The sequence below is a fragment of the Phyllostomus discolor genome, chromosome 11, assembly GCF_004126475.2.
Source record: "Phyllostomus discolor isolate MPI-MPIP mPhyDis1 chromosome 11, mPhyDis1.pri.v3, whole genome shotgun sequence".
NCBI classification, from domain to species: Eukaryota; Metazoa; Chordata; class Mammalia; order Chiroptera; family Phyllostomidae; genus Phyllostomus; species Phyllostomus discolor.
In genome coordinates, this window is record NC_040913.2 from 68,792,145 (window position 1) to 68,809,179 (window position 17,035).

A 17,035-nucleotide genomic window follows, 5' to 3' on the forward strand; every position below is an offset into this window, starting at 1 on the left:
ATGGCCACCCCCATCTGGACTATTAGCACCACCTCCTCGACAGTGCTGAGGTTCTGGTTCCTGATGGTCCTGATATGCCAAAGGGACTCTTATCTCGACAAGGGACCTGCCTTGTGATGTTGGGAACTACATCTATACACAAATCATACACACAAACCAAAAATACACCAAAGCCACAAAAATATTCTGGCTTGCAAGAACACTTTTTTATTCACCACAAATGATGATCTCCTCATGCTAGAGCCTCCTGCTGAGTTGTTGGCATGCTTTATAATGTATTTCCTGCAGCTAAGTCATAAAGTATTTACAACATTATAATAAATATAATATTTAAAACATAATTTTAAGTTTTTAAAATCCAACAATATATTAATTGAATAATTAACACTAAGTGCTATAAGCCATTCCCCAGAATCTCAACAAAAGCTGAGTTCACTTTTGAATGGATCACCACCTAATGTGGTTAAAGGGGTACTCTCCTCTGAACGGTGACTCAGGGAATCAGGCAGCTAGCACCTTCTTGCTTCAGTGTCATCCTGGTGTCACCAGCTAGCAACAGAAGAGGAGCACAAAGGAAGGTCAAATCAGATCTTTGACCTCTGAGCCAGGAAGTGACACACATGGGTTATGCTCACATTCCATTGGCCAGAACTAGCCACATGACCTTACCTAGTTGCAAAAGGGGCTGACAAGTACAGTCTTCCCGGTGATTGGGAGAAAAGTGAAATGGTTAAATGTAACACTGTGTCTGCCTCAAAAAGATATGAAACCTCATACTCTATTAAGGAGAAAGGAAAGGTAGGAAGCAGCATTCACTGCTTTGGGGTAACAAGTTTAATGCAAAGAATTTTATACACACTGTGCTTAAACAGGAAATAAACTTATGAACTAGATGTTATGATCCCCATCTTATACACCAAGAAACTAAAGCATAGAGTTATTAAACAGGTAACTAAAGCATTAAATCCAGGTCTGACTCCAAGACCCACGCTCGTCTCAGCTTGCTCCGAGTGCGGCCTGTAGCCCACTGGAAGTGCCTCTTCAGACTGTGGGTCCCTGCGTCCCACACCACACTCACTGAACAAGAGTCTCCAGGGCACAGGAACCCACGCTTTTAACACAGTTCCAAGGGGACTTTCCACTGAACTTGATCTTGCTCCCTTTGGACAACATAAATAACCACTTTCAAGAAAATAGGGAAATGTATGAATAGCAGATAAGATTCAGTAGATTTAAGAGCAGGGCCTTGTGGCAAACTGCAAGTCCTACCCACCAAGGGGCTAGATGCCATGAAATTAGTCCAATTAACCTCCTGAGTGACCTCTAGAAGTCATTTACCCTCTCTGAATCTGCTTCAAAGAGAGATTAAATTTTCTCCACTGACAAATGTTACAATCAGGCTAAATGATCTCTAAATCCCCCTGGCTCTACAATAACTCGAGATCTGTAAGGTGAAACTATAAAACAAATACAAAATGAAGAAAAGCAGTAATAGTAACATTTAAAATAACAGCTAATCCCATCAAGGTTTTTGCAGGTATAGACGAGCTTCTTCTAAAATTTACATGGAAGAGGAAAAGAACTAAAATAGCTGAAAACAATTTTGAAAAAGAAGAATCAAGTTAGAGGAATCACAAACCCCAAATTTAAGACTTACTATATAACTACCGTAATCAAGACAGTGTATTATTGCCATAGGAATAGACACACTGACCAGTAAAACAGATTTAAGACCCATAAATAGCTGTACCTAAACATGGCCAGCAGAAAGGTACAACAGCAACTGAACAAAAGAAGGATAGGGATTTCAACAAAAGACGTTGGAATTATCTATATGAAAGAAAAATTCAATCTAAACCTTACACCTTAAACAAAAACTAAATTAAAAATAGTTCCATTTTTACATCTCAATGTAAAAATATAAACTTTTGAGGGAAAAACTGAAGAGAATCTTTGTGACAGGGTGAGGCAAAGAAATCTTAGACATAACACCAAAAAGCATGATTAATAAGAGGAAAAAAATCAAAACATTGAATTTATTGATTCACAAAAGACCATGTGAAAAAGACAAAAAGACAAGCCACAAGAAGAGAGAAAATATATATAAATCACATATCTGACAAAGGACATGTATGCTAAATATATACAGAACTTTCTAAACTCAATCGGAAGAACACAAAGAATCTAATTTTTAAAATGGGAAAAAGACTCAAACAGATCTTCACCAAAGAGAATGTATGGATTGCCAATAAGTACATGAAAAGATGTTCAACATCATTAGTCATTAGGAAAATTAAAGCCACAATAAGATGCCACTTCACATCTATTAGAACAGCAAAAATTTTAAAAATACTGATAACACCAAATTCTGGCCAAGATGCAGAGCAACTGGCTCTCGCATCCATTCCTGGTGGAAATGTAAAGTGGTAAAGCCACTAGAAAAAAAACCAGTTTGACAGGTTCTTTTTAAGTTAAATATACACTTAACATGACTCCACAATCATGTTTTTGGGTATTTACATTTGAACATAAAAACATGCTCATACAAAATGTGCATGAATTTTCATAGCAGCTCTGTTTGTAAGATCCAAAAAAATTGACAACAACCCAAATGTCTTTAAGGAGTAAATGGATAAACAAACTTGTAAACCCATACAATGAAATAAAAATCAGTAATAAAAAAAGAAAGAAAGCGAGGGAAGAGCGGGGGAGAGAGAGAAAGGGAGGGAGGAAGGGTGAACTACTAATACACGACCAACTTGGATGGAGCCCAAGGTCATTACACTGAATGAAAAAGACAATCTCAAACAGTGTGATTCCAATGGTATGACATTTTCAAAATGTAATGGGCAACAAATCAGTGGTTGCCATAGGGTAGGGGTGGAGGGAGGGTGTAACTAAACAGCCTTTGTAAAAGTGGAAAAATTCTGTATCCTAACTGTGGTGGTGGTTACACAGACCTGGTAAAATTACCACACAGACGTAGTAAAACTTTGTAGAACTATACACACATAGACATGAACATACAAAAGAAAGCATAAAAAACTGGTACCTGAATAAGCTCTGAACAAGCTTTGTAGTTCAGTTAATAGTGTTGTACCAATACCAATCTCCTGGTTTCGAAAAGGATTATGATTATGGAAGATGTTTTAATTGGAGAGAGCTGGAGAAAGGGCACATGGGAACTTACTGCACTATTTTTTCAACTTCAAAATAAAAAGTTAAAATAGCTAATACTTTTGAATGTACCCTATGCAGCCATGTTGTTCTGAGAATTATATATGTATATTTCAACATACTAAATACTTAAATCTTGCAGTAGATAATGCATTCATCATATCCTACAGATGAGAAAACTGAGTTTCAGAAAAGTTAAGTAATTCGGGCATTTAGGTAATTGATTTATCCATCCCTCAACCCAGGTGGTAAGTAACAGAGATGGGACTCAAACCCAGGAAGTCCAGTTCCAGAGCTCTCGGTCTTAACGAATAAGCAATACTTTTTGAATGGGGTCAGGGGGGAGGCAAGACAAAGAAAAGGTCAGAAGAAAAGTTAATCCTGTGGAGGAAAAGAAAAAGAACACAAAAATGCAAAGTAAAACGAGCAAGGCATGCAAAGGCCCCCGGAGTAGTCTTTAGGAAAATACGCTGGAAAATCTTTAGGAGACTTCGGATGGTGGGCATACAACGCAATACACAGATCATGTATCACAGAAATGCATACTTGAAACTCATATGACCCTATTAACCAATCTCACCCCAATAAATTAAATAAAAGATAAATAAATAAGAAAAGTTAAAAATAAAGTCTTTTCCTGACAATCTGAGGAGGAATAAAGCTAAAACAGATTAAAGGGACGTCGTCTTCCCTGAGACCTTCAAGAAGGAAACATGAAACTGACAGTTCATTCTACTGAAAATTAAACCTGCACGGACAGTGCAGCCTGCCTTGTGCCAGGCTGAATAGAGGGCACATCACACATACCATTCGTCTTAACCAGCTACTTATAAAGGAGGTGTGGCCATTTATCCCCATGTTACAGCCATGGAACCGGAGCTTCAGCGAGGCCCTTCATGCTGCCCAGGGATGCACACGTGAGATTCAAACCCAGGGTTCTCTGCCTTCACAGCCCAGACCTTCCCACTCCCTTGCACACACTGCTAAACTTGGAGACTTAACGGACTTGGGGAGCCCCTGGCTGCCAGCGTAAAGGTGAATCAAAAAATCGATTATGGTCCCTTCCAGCTTCAAAAATATCTATCCCTCAAAATGTGACTATCCAGATTTTAGATCAGCTTTATCTCTGTCAGGCTCTTCTTTTTGAAACTCAATTTTGTCTGGTAAATTACCCTATGTCTCTAATTAGCATTCTCCTCACAACATTCCTGTGGGGTGTGACAGATTGAATTAGAAGAAACTAAAGAGAAGGAGTAAGCACAACGACTCCTATTCTAACAGACGAGAAACTGAGCTGCCCGGTGAGGCAGGGGTGGAATGGAAATTGTGTACAGATGGAAAGAGCCTGGGGCATTGGGGGGTGCAAACCCCTGGATTTCAAAATAGAAGTAGTACCGCCCAGTGGAAGCCTCCTCAGAGGAAGGGCCGGGCTGGAAGAACTCTTCTCATGCAGCCAACGGGGGCCCACTGGCAGTCGCTGGCTCCCCAGCCTCCGCCCTGCACAGCCAGTTACACTAGCCATGGTGAAGACGTCAGAAATGGTGTGCCACCGAAGTTCCCCAGGCGTGTATTTATGTGTGTGTTCCAATAAAACTTTATTTATGGACACTGACATTTAAATTTCCTATAAGTTTTTGCTGATTTTTAAAAAAAATTAATAGACTTTATTGTTTAGAGAAGTTTTCAGTTCACAAAAGCATTGAAAAGAAAGCACAAAGTTCCCATATGTTCCCAACCACCCCCCGGGTTCCCTGTTATTAACGTCCTACACTGTGTGGCTCAGTCATCACAAACAACGGCCCAGGGTGGACGCGTCACTGTAAACCTTGCTCACCTCACTGCGCACATGCACTGACTGCTAAAATCCTGCAGCCTGTCAAAAAATATATTTTTTTTCCAGTCTGACCAAAAAAAATAGGTATAATTTTGAATCCTGTACACCAGATGGCCACTGTTGTGTTGCCTGTTGTCATTTTTCATTTGACAATCTCGGGAAAAAGGGGTCACTGCCCCTGGCTAAATAGTCAGGTGCTGCACGTTTTAAAAAGGCTTGCAGCACACTGGTGGAAAGTCACTGGTACAAACTAGATAGTCCCAGGGGTTCTGACAAATGCATAGTGACATGTATCCACCCTCACAGCATCACACAGAATAGTTTCACTTTGAAAAATCCCTAAAAGTCCTGTATGTGCATCCCTCCCCACCCCTGGCAACCACCGATATTTTTTCTGTCTCCAGAATATCATATAGTTGGAATTCTATAGGATGTAACTTTTTCAGACTGGCTTCTTTCATGCAACAATATGCTCTTAAGTTCCTCCATGTCTTTTCGTGGCTTGATAGATCTTTATTTTTTCATTAATGAACTTATTCTTCTAGAGCAGTCTCAGGTTTACAGAAAAATGAATCAGGAAGTACAGAGAGTCCCCATGTACTACCTCTCCCCACACATGCACAAGTTCCCCCGTTCTTTACAGCTTTTGTCAGCGGGATGCATTATTATGACTAAACCAATAGTAATGCATTATTATTAACTGAAATTATGCTTTAGCACTAAGGTTCACTGGGTCTCCACAGATATATCATGACATGTATCCATCATTAACTTTAACATCCATCTGAACTTGAACATAGTTCCACTCAGACCTAAACAGTGTGCACTCCTGCTTTGTACTATTTCTAAGACACTAAACTGCTTTGTACTATTTCTAAGACACTAAAAGTTCTGGGTAGGTTAGAGTAGTAGGTCTGGGTTTTTCCCTTCTTCTACAGCTTATCCAGATGTCTCTCACAGTTTTTACCACTGAGTAATATTCCATAATGTGGCCACACCACAGTTTATCCATTAACTATGGAAGCATATTTTGGTTATTTCCGGTTTTTGGCAATTATAAATAAAAATGCTATAAATATTTATGTGCAGGCTTTTGTGTAGAGATAGTTTTCAATTCATTTAATTAAATAGCTAGGAGTACAACGTCTGGGTCATATGGTAAGAATATGTTTAGCTCTGTATGAAACTGCAAACTGTCTTTCAAAGTAGCTGCAGTATTTTGCATTCCCACCTGCAATGAATGGAGCGTGTCTGTTGCTCCACATCCTTGCCAACACTTGGTGCTGTCAGTTTCAGATTTCATCTACTCCAACAGGTGTGTAGTGGTATCTCATTGTTGTTTTAACCCAAGTGTATATTTTTTAAAAGCACACTGTTCAACTCTCCAAAGTAAAAAGCAAGTCATAATGAAGTGCATAATAAACTGCCAGGATTCAGCCCATAATTATGATTCTCAGCAATTCCAATCAACAAGAAGACTTTGTTGAGAGAAAAAATATTTTTTCAAACAATTCCTGTTGCTGAAGGCAGGGCTGGTATTATTTGGTACCTGAAATATACTGAGCTTGAAAATGCCAAAGTAAAAACTGTCCCTTCATCTAAAATAAACTTTCAAAGGCATGAGGACACCTGAAGAAGAGAGATACAAATTGTCTTCCATTGATCACTAGCCACAGAAAGGCATTTATTTCCTTTGATATCAACAGATTTGCTTTCTTTAACATGGTTCCGCTCAGACCTAAACAGTGTGCACTCCTAAACTGCTTTGTACTATTTCTAAGACACTAAAAGTTCTGGGTAGGTTAGAGTAATAGGCCTGGGTTTTTTTCTTCTTCTATAGCTTATCCAGATGTCTCTCACAGTTTTTATGGAAACTGGAGCAACAGAATAATGAGAAGAAAGTTTTTGCTGTATATTATTGCACCTATTATGTCTTGAATTTTCAAACAGCGAACGTTATTTTCTTACTATGTTTATTTCAAAGCAGCGTTTCACACCTGCATGCTCTTATCTCTATGAAGAGTCAGGCAATAAAGTGCAAAAGAAATTCTTGAAGGAAGAGAAGTCATTCAATTTCACATTTTTTGCAAACAAGCGAGCTTGCCATACTTACGGCTTTATGATTATGAAACTTAACATAATCAAAAGTCACATAATACATCTACCTTGAAAATTATTGGTGAACATCTTTAATGTTTAAATAGCCCATTTTGTGGTCTCATTCTTAACAAGCAAGATATAACCATATAAAACAAGTGCTTTTTCCTCAACTATGGGTCTGCTGTTTATGGCAGCTCCTCAAAAGCCTTGGAAATAGTCCATAATTAGGTGGCAAAGATGCCTGAAAACTTCTCCAAACCAAATGGCAGAACATTTAAGAGAAGTATCAAACAAAAAAAGCATTCGCCAGGAATAAGAATAACATTTGTAATACCTTTTTCTTTGGATTTTTATCACTGCATTTTGGAGGGTGCATCCAAATGCTTCTGCCCTTAGCCACTGGCTACATGCCAGAATTGGTGCTAGGAGTCCCCATATATTTTTTAAGATTTTATCTATTTAATTTTAGACAGAGGGGAGAAAGAAAAGAGGGAGAGGAATATCAATGTGTGGCTGCTTTTCACGTGCCCCCTACTCCTGCAACCCAGGCATGTGCCGGAGACTGGGAATTGAACCAGTGACCCTTTTGGTTCACAGGCCTGAGCTCAATCCACTGAGCTATACCAGCCACAGCAGGAGTCCCCGTAGTTTATATGGCAACATCTTCTAGTGTAAAAACTTCAAATAAAAAAGCTGAAACACCCACACTTCAGTAGCACTAAGAAAATTCTCCCCATTATTTTGCTGTCAACCTGAGCAGAGTGACTATGCATTCTGCTGAGAGCTTTTTTTAAGGTAATTTGGGGACTAGTAAAACTCAAATATCATAACTTTTTAAAATTTTCCAGTGAGGTCCTTCTGGCCCAGAGAATACTTGATTATCATTGCTGCATTGAAGGTATCTTCACCAGCTCAACCATATATCCTTACTTACTGTGTTGAGCAGTTTCCAGGAGAGGAGAGTTGCAGATGTTTAATATAGGACAAGTAACTGGAAAATTTTTGTAATCCATTTCTTTCCTTTTCCACCCTACAGCTTGATAAATCTACTACTCCCATCCACACCAAAGATGGAAAATTTTCTAGCAGGCTTTTAGGAATAGAAATGTGTGCTCCTAAAAGATATGTTGAAGCCCAAACTCTTAGTGCCTAAGAATGACCTTATTGGGAAAGAGCATCTTTGAAGATGCAGTTAGGTCATGCTGGAGTAGCTGGGTCCCTAATTCCATATGGCTGGAGTCCTTATAAAAAGATGATATGAGGACGCAGGGAGAGAACATAAATACAAAGACAGAGGTTGGAGCGAAGCAGCTGAAAGCCAAGAAAGGCCTAGATGCAACGGCCATCACCAAAAGCTAGGAAGCGGAAAGGAAGAACCCCCTTCAGCTTTCAGAGGGAGCATGGCCCTGCTGACACCTTTTGGACTTACAGATTCCAGATTTTTAACTTCTGGTTTTATGAGACAATATATTTCTGTTGTCTTAAGTCACTCCGTTTGTAGTAATTTGCTATGGCAGCCTTAGAAAACTAATACCCACCATGATCAAGTGGGATTTGTCCCTGGGATGCAAGGATCATTCAACATACACAAAGCAATCAAGGTGATACAGCACATTAGTATAATGAAAAATGAAAAATTGTATGTTCATCTCAAAAGACACAGAGCATTTGACAAAATACAACATCTTTTCATGATAAAAAATGTCTAAGAAATTGGGTATCAAAGGAACATACCTGAACATAATAAAGGTAATACATGAGAAACCCACAGCCAACACCATACTCACTAGCAAAAGATTGAAAGCTTTTTCCTTTAAGATTAGGAACAAGAAAAGGGTGCCTACTCTCACCATTCTGATTCAACATAGTCCTAAAAGTCCTAGCCAGAGCAATCAGGTAAGAAAAAGAAATAAAAGGCATCCAAACAGGAAAGGAAGAAGTAAAACTGTCTGATTACGGAAGACATAATCTTATACAGAGAAAATTCTAAAGACACTCAAAAAAACTGTTAGAAATTATCAGCGAATTCAGTAAAGCTGCAAAATACAAAATCAACATATAGTAAACAGTTGTACTTTTATATACCAACAACAAAATATCTGAAAAAAGAAATTAAGAAAACCCATTCACAACAATATTAAAACAACAAAGCACTTAGGAATAAGTTTAACCAACATGGTGAAAAATTTATATACTGAAAAGACATTGATTAAAAACAATGAAGACACGAACAAATGGAAAGATATTCCATGTTCATGTATCAGAAAAATTAATATTGTTAACATGTCCCTATTACCCAACACCATCTACAGAGTCAATGGAATCCCTATCAAAATTCCAATGGCATTTGTCACAGAATAAAAAAAAAAAACTATCCTAAAATTTGTATGGAGCCAAGAGCCAAAAATGACACTAAATGCCAAAAGCAATCCTGAGAAAGAAGAACAAAGCCGGAGGCATCATGATTCCTGATTTCAAACTATACTACAAAGTTATAGTAATCAAAATAGTACAGTACTGGCATAAAAATAGATGCATAAACCAATGGAATGAACTTGAGAGCACAGAAATAAACCCACAAATAAACATCTCATACTCGGCAAAGGCACCAAGGACACATAGTGGGGAAAAGATAGTCTCTTTGATGAATGGTGTTGGGGAAACTGGATAACCACATGCAAAAGCATTAAACTGAACACTTAGCTTACCACTCACAAAAATGAACTACAAATGGATTCAAGACTTAAAATTAAGATGTGAAACTGTGAAACTTCTAGAGAAAACAGAAGAGAAAGCTCCTTCACATTGGCCTTGGCAGCAATTTCCTGGATACGACACCGAAAGCACCAGCAACCGAGGCAAAAACAAACAGGCAGCGTACCTTAGACTAAAGGCTCTGTGCAGAAAGGAAGCCAACAAAGTGAAATAGCGGCCTCCTGAGTGGGAGAGAATATTTGCAAATCTTGCCTGGCAAGGGCTTAATATCCAACATATATAAAGAACTTGATAGAAAAAAACTGATCTAAAAATGGGCAGAGCAACTGAATAGACAGTTTTCCAAAGAAGACATCCAAACTGCTGGCAGTATGTGAAAAGGTCCATGCCATCACTAGTCATCAGGGAAATGCAAGACAAAGCCACAACGAAATACCACCTCACACCGGTTCTCACACCAGTTGGAGTGGGTGTGATCAAAAACCCAAGCTACAAGTGCTGAGGAGAATGCAAAGGGAGCCCTTGGGCACTACTGGTAGCAATGCAAGTTGATACACCTGCTGTGGAAAACAGCATGGAGATTCCTCAAAACTTAAAAATAGAACTACCATATGACCCAGAAATCCCACCTCTGGTTATATCCAAAGGCACTGAAATGAAGATCTCATAGAGATACCTGCACCCCCATGTTCACTGCAACATTATTTGCAATAGCCACGATATGGGAACAATCTAACTGTCCATCAACTGATGAATGGATAAAGAATTCATGGTATATATACACAATGAAATATTATTCAGCCATGAGAAATAAGGAAAACCTGCCCTTTGGGACAACTTCAATAGAACTTAAGGGCCTTATGCTAAGTCAAGTAAGTCAGACACAGAAAGATGAATACTATATGATATCCCTTATATGTTAAATCCAAAAAAGCCAAACTCAGAGAAACAGAGTAGAGTGGTGATGAGCAGGAGTTGCAGATAGAAGTGGAGAGATTTTGGTCAAAGCTATAAACTTCTAGTTACCAGATGAACAAATTCTGGGGCTCTAATGTACAGCATGGTGATTACAGCTAATAACACCGAATCATATACGTGAATGTTGCCAAGGGGGTAGGTCTTAAATATTCTCACACAAATAAGTAACTTTTGCAATGATATGGAGGTACTAGCTAATGCCATGGTAGTTATCATCTCACAATATAGAAATATATCAATAAATATATCAAATCAACATGCTATATACATTAAACTTATACAATATGTTAACTATACCTATATAAAGCTGGGGTAAATAAAAATAAAGTTAACCATACAAAAGGAAAACAAACCCACACATGGACCCCGTGGTGCCCTGTGAAAAATTCGCCCTGCAGGCAGGTAGGGTGCACGCTCTGCTGTCTGGACAAACGCGCATGCACTCAAAGCCCCTGTGGGGTGTCTTGCCGCAGTCACCCCATCCCCAGGGGCCAGAATCCTGCCCAGGCCCAGAATCGGTCTTGACACCTGTCCCACAGTACCCCTAGCCAGGACATGGCCTCCAGCGGTACTGTCCGAAGGTCTATGGGCAGAACCCATGAACTTGTGAGCTTGTTTTTTGTTTGTTTGATATGTAATAAACACAAAATATGCTGGGAAATTCATAATTTCACCTTAAAATTAAAATGTACCTATGATATTTTATGTCATATCTATTAATCCTAAAAATATATTTAATTGCTTTTATGCGTATAAAATAACGTTGGTTTAAAAGTTGTTGGTGTGGATTGAAATGTGCTCACCCCGAACCCCTATGTTGCAGCCCTAACCTCCAGCTGAATGGTATTTGGAGGTGGGGCCTTTGGAGGGAATAAGGGTGAGATGAGGTCATGAGGGCGGGGCCTTCATAATGGGATTAGTGTCCTTGTAGGAAGAGATGCAGGGCAACTCTCTGTCTGTCTGTCCTTCTCCCGCTGTGCCACGTGGGGGCACCATAAGAAGGTGGAAGTGTATAAACCAGGAAGAGTCCTGACCAGAAACCTACCATGCTTGCACTTGGACTTCCAGCCTCGAGAACTGGGAGAAAATCAATAGTCGTTGTGTAAGCCTACCAGTCTATGGTACTTGTTATGGCAGCGTGCATTGACTAAGAGAACTGTCATATAAATGAAAACACCTCAGACACACAGTCGTGGTAATGAGATATCAATGGGCTATCCCCTTCACTGGAAATTTTGGGCACTTTAAGTAAAAAATGTTTAAATGATTGTGTTTAAGTTACTGCATTCCTTTTCTCTCAATAATAAATGAGATCTGTTGATTTCGTGTTTCACAGCACTGCGCTGTGCCCCGGGGTTGGCTGTCAGAAGGCGGGGCCGGGAGAGAAGAGGGCTCTCCTACCTTCCCCTGAGCACACGCTGGTTAAAGGGTTCCGGCCTGTGGCTGGCACCTGCCGGTCAGTGGTGACCGTGCAAGGCCATGCCTGTTAGAGTCAAGGCTTGGGTGAACCCAGGCGGCTTCACTGTCCATCTTCCCTGATACGTACTTCTTGTCTACAAGAGCCAAATGTCTACTGCTCCTCCCCGCCCCCGCCCCCATGCATCTCCACCCACTTCCTCGCGCACTGGGGTCACTTCATAAAGGCAAGGGAAGAGGAACGTGTGAGGCACCCAGAGTGGGGCATTGAGGCAGTCTTCCCACTTTCCTCTTCATCTTTTCACTCCCCTGTTCTTTTCAAGCTTTTTTGCAGAAGGTTTCTTCCACAATTTCTCCAATTTCACGATAGTATTCCTAGAAGTGATATATAAGAGGAGCCAGAGTCCCAGAAAAAATAATACTTCTGAAATCAGAACTACTTTTCCATAGTTGGGGTCACATCATCGAGAAGGACTGACTTCTGCCTATATTCTGTGTTTGTCTCTGAACAGAATTGACAGGTCCCACGGAGGCACGAGTGGTTTGTTACTTTTTTATTTGCCGGGACAACACACCCGTCAGGACAAGCTCAGCATTCACAGCAGTTGTGGGTCACTGGTGCCACATACACACAGCCAACAGTGCTTTTCCCAATTTTAGAGAGGCCTTTGTAACATCCTTCTAGAACTTTCTATTCAACAGTAATGGCTGAGGGTCTTTCTTCTCAGGTTTTATGGACTGTTTTAACCTGATTATGTAAGGCATCATTTTATACCATTTAAAATATGGATGCTTTCATAAGCTAATCAGAATACTTGAGACAAGGGTTTCAAATGCATCATTCATTAAAGAAAGCAGTGACTTACACTGTGTCATCTATTTTCATTAAAATGTCTCAGGGAAATTGTTCCGCCTTCAAAGGCTCTCTCTCTCCTCCCTGATATGCTGCCAAACCACCCTGTTCTTTTCCATGAGAAACCTGTTTTCCTCAAGTTAGAGTTGGGGATTTTAGTATTTAGATTTAATGGCAGCAATCACTCTTTTTTATTTACCATATGCAGTTGGTAAGATTTTTATTTTACTGTTTTTCTTTCCACTTTAGAGTTAATGTGCTTTTTTGTATGATAATGTCATAAGCTTAATTTTCCCTTCTGTTAGGTCTTGATTATTCCCCCCAAAGGCTGATTTTTACAACGAAAGCATTTAAAATTTAATGGTAGTGGAATGATTATGTGGTCACATGCATATATTGGGGGGAAAGCCTACAGATACTGTTAATATTATTCCATGCAAATTAAGTCTAATGCAGCACACATAGTAAGCAACTTCCCTTCAGGGCTGATCTGATTGTAAAGCTGGGGCTGGAGTTTTTAAAAGGCAATAACTAAGAGGAAGGGCACCTAACTAGGAGTAAGTTTGTCACTGCTGTTGCAGGACTGAGTGACTTCTGAGTGCCATTTTCATCTGACATGGAAAATAGCAGCCTAAGAATTGTACCCATTTTATGAGAGTTCACTCTAAATTCACCTGACCAGTTTTTTGTTGTTAGTCTTTAACACACACGCCAGAAGTGGTGCCTCTTACACACGTTGGCTGAAGTTAGCTATAGGGATGGGTTAAAGAGCTCCCTTTAAGGTTAGCTGGAGCCAGCCTGCAGGTTGAAAGAGAAAAACACCTTTAACTGAAACCAGAGGTTACAGGACGTGTGGGTTTCAGGAAGGCAGGAAGTGGCCGTGGGTCAAGCTTAGCGCTTGACAACCAAGCCGTCAGGTCCCTGACCAGGCACGAAGTAAGATTTATTCATCCCTGGCGTGTGCTGAGACATCCTCTCCGCCTGAAATTCCCTTCCTGCCTTTCAGCGTAGATGGGTCCACCTCACCCTTCAGGTCTCAGCGTGACCTTGACCGGCCCCCACCCTGACTGTTTACCGCTGCAGAAGGCAGAGCAGAAAATGAGAAACAGACCAGGCCAGCCTTCTGGGAAGACGCGGGCAGAGGCTGCCCTGCCGGGAGTGAGAGCCACGCGCCACCAATGCCTACTTGTCTTTGGGCTCAACCTAAGCTGGGACCTACCCTTTTTCTTTCTGCTGTGTAAGATTTTCATCTCACTTGGCTCTGTTCTAATTAACTGCGGTTCCTGACAGCATCAAATAGGTTGTCCCAAAGTAAAGAAAAAGAAACTGGAGGAATTGGAAAGGCAACAATAGGAAAAAAGAATAACACAGAAGAAAAGGGTATGTGAAATGTATTATAATTGGATGAAATCTAAATGCACAGAAGACTGACCCATCTGGAATTTTAAACAGTTTTAGGAGATTTTTGCAAGAAGCGATTATGCAAATGGACTGAAGAGAACAGGAACAGAAAGGAATACCACTGAGTGGGTACTTCCTGAAGCTAAGAAAATACAGTACCAGTTCACTGCTCGCCACCACGAACCAGCTGAACTCGGCCTCTGGGAGGGCATTTTGTAAATTCAGGAGAGGATCACTGTTTTTAGAGACCACACTCTGATATAGAAGCACATACAAAGACTTACATAACTTCCGAGGTTGGTTAAAACCACCACGTAGACCATTTGCCGAAGGCTTTTATACCCTGAATGTCTACTTTCTGTGTTCTTTTCCGGTCTTTCATGGCTCACAAACACATAGATGTGCCGTGATGATCCATGTGCTAATGAAGTCTCCCTGTCTCTTAAGCATTCTCAAAAGGGGAAATTGGGAGTCAATGTAAATGTTTTCCTAAGCCCTCTGTAAGAACAAAATTAAAGATGCCCGTTATCCCGTAATTAAAATGCTCCACTCAAATGAAATCTCATTTTCCAGTGATCCCACTGCAGAACAGCCCACAATAACGGGCATTCTGTCCAAACGGGAGCGAAGGAGAAGGGCAGAGCGCACTTGCCCTGGGTTAAGAAGGGTTATGTTTCAACAATGAGGGATAAACATGTCTATAAGATAGGGTCTGAGAAAAATATGCTGAGTATTTCCTTTTTAATGAATGGAAATGTTGCTCCCAAATTTCCACAGAAAGCTTTTTCTTTTCTCATCTGATTATTCCCCGCACTGTGAACCACTGCCAGGAATAAGTCCAAGAATCGTGAAAGTCTGCTGAGCGCATCCGAAGCGCTGTGGGGCAGGACTGACAGAGGACCAGGGCGCCCAGTGCCCGGCATGTTCCGACAACGCTGGGCTGCTGGGGGTACTGGGAGGAGAGATGCACAGAAGGCACCAGGCTTGGGGGACACTCAAAACGGGAGACAAATCTGCACTGAGAACTACAACATTACCCCGAGTTCCCAGCGGCAGGAAGCTGGGTCAAGTAATTTGACACATTTTGACAGAAAAGATTCCCTCTCCTTCCACACCTTCAGGGGAAGAAGGCTGCTTTTCTGAATGAGGCCACAGACAACATGTGGCTGTTCTGACCTACTCCATGCCACTGTAAACTCATGGCAAAGCGTTAAAGAGTTTCCCAAATTCACAGAGATACATCCATTTGCGTTCCTGGGAGTGTTCTTTGGGGTATTCACTTTTAAAAGAATAGTTTATAGAAACATATAATAAAAAGGTAGGAGGGTGGCGATTAGAAGGTGAAAACCAATCAGTTTAGTTGAAATTAGGTTGAATATCATTCCAATCTAATGAAATGTCTGAAAGATCAGGCCAATACAGTTAAGTGTTATGTTGTAACATATATTATTTTGTAAGACAGGTAAAGGGTTTATTTTCTTGTAACAATCATGAAGCTTGTTACCTGCGGACAGACCTGCACAGGACCAGTGCATGGAGCAGGTGTCAGCAGTAACATCATTGTACCTTTGCACAGTACCTCATGCCTCTGCAGGTGCTGCGTTATGCGTTACTTTACTTTACTGTCAAAGTAGTCGTCATTTCCCTGTGAAGAAATCCACCCAGAGCAGTGGCTTAGCTACATGTAAAGAGAGTCAGTGATGGAATCCATCTATAAAACCCCCAAATCAAATACTTTTTATTACTCTCCCCCTCATTAAGGGAAAGTTTTCTTTAGGAGAAAATTAATTTCCTTAATAAGAGTTGTATTGCATAGTGGCTGAGCATGGGCTTTGAAAACAAATAAATCTCAATTCCAGGCCTTGCTCTGCCACAGATCAGCTGTTGACTTTAGACAAGTAACCTCTCCTCTCTGGCCTCCGTTGTATCATCTGTAACATGGGGATAATTGCATGATGGACCTGCCAATTTCTGGTTTTCCTCCCCTTCCCAGCACACAGAACACGGCACTTCCCACCCCGCTGCAGTTAGTGGTGCCATGTGACTGGTTCTGACCAATGAAATGTGAACGGCTGAATGGCCTGTCACATCCAGGCTCGGACAACGCACAAGGCCGAAGCCTCCCTCTTACCCAGCCTTGGGCTGAGGGGGCAGAGTCACGTTGAGAGGAAAGCAGCCCAGGCCTCGGAGTCACCTGATGGAGCAATGCTGTCCAGACTGCAGTGGACTCTGCCTGTTGGTTGAGGCCACTGAGACTGTGGGGTTGTGGCCACAGAATTTAACATATGGAGATTAATGCATTCCTCATGGTTTGTGGTGAAAATCAGATGAGATTTGGAGGAAGTTCTTGATACAGTGCCTTGTCCGGTCACCAATGGATGAAGTCAGCCCCATTATTATAATTATACAGTGGCAAAGTGTGAGAACTGGGATCGTAATCTCAAGATGCCTACTTTGGAGTCCATTCAGTCCCTCAGCAGGTGTCCACCGAGTATCGACAGTGTGCGAGGCATGAATAGGAGCTGAACGTACAGTGATGGACAAGACAGACACTGGAGCTC

At 40.9% G+C, this 17,035-nt stretch overlaps 1 protein-coding gene across 1 annotated transcript in view; it reads right to left on the reverse strand.

The window, feature by feature from the left end:
- CSGALNACT1 (chondroitin sulfate N-acetylgalactosaminyltransferase 1) overlaps positions 1-17,035 on the reverse strand; it is a 250,336-nt gene that overhangs the window by 187,101 nt on the left and 46,200 nt on the right. The gene's annotated exons all lie outside the window — the stretch shown is intronic.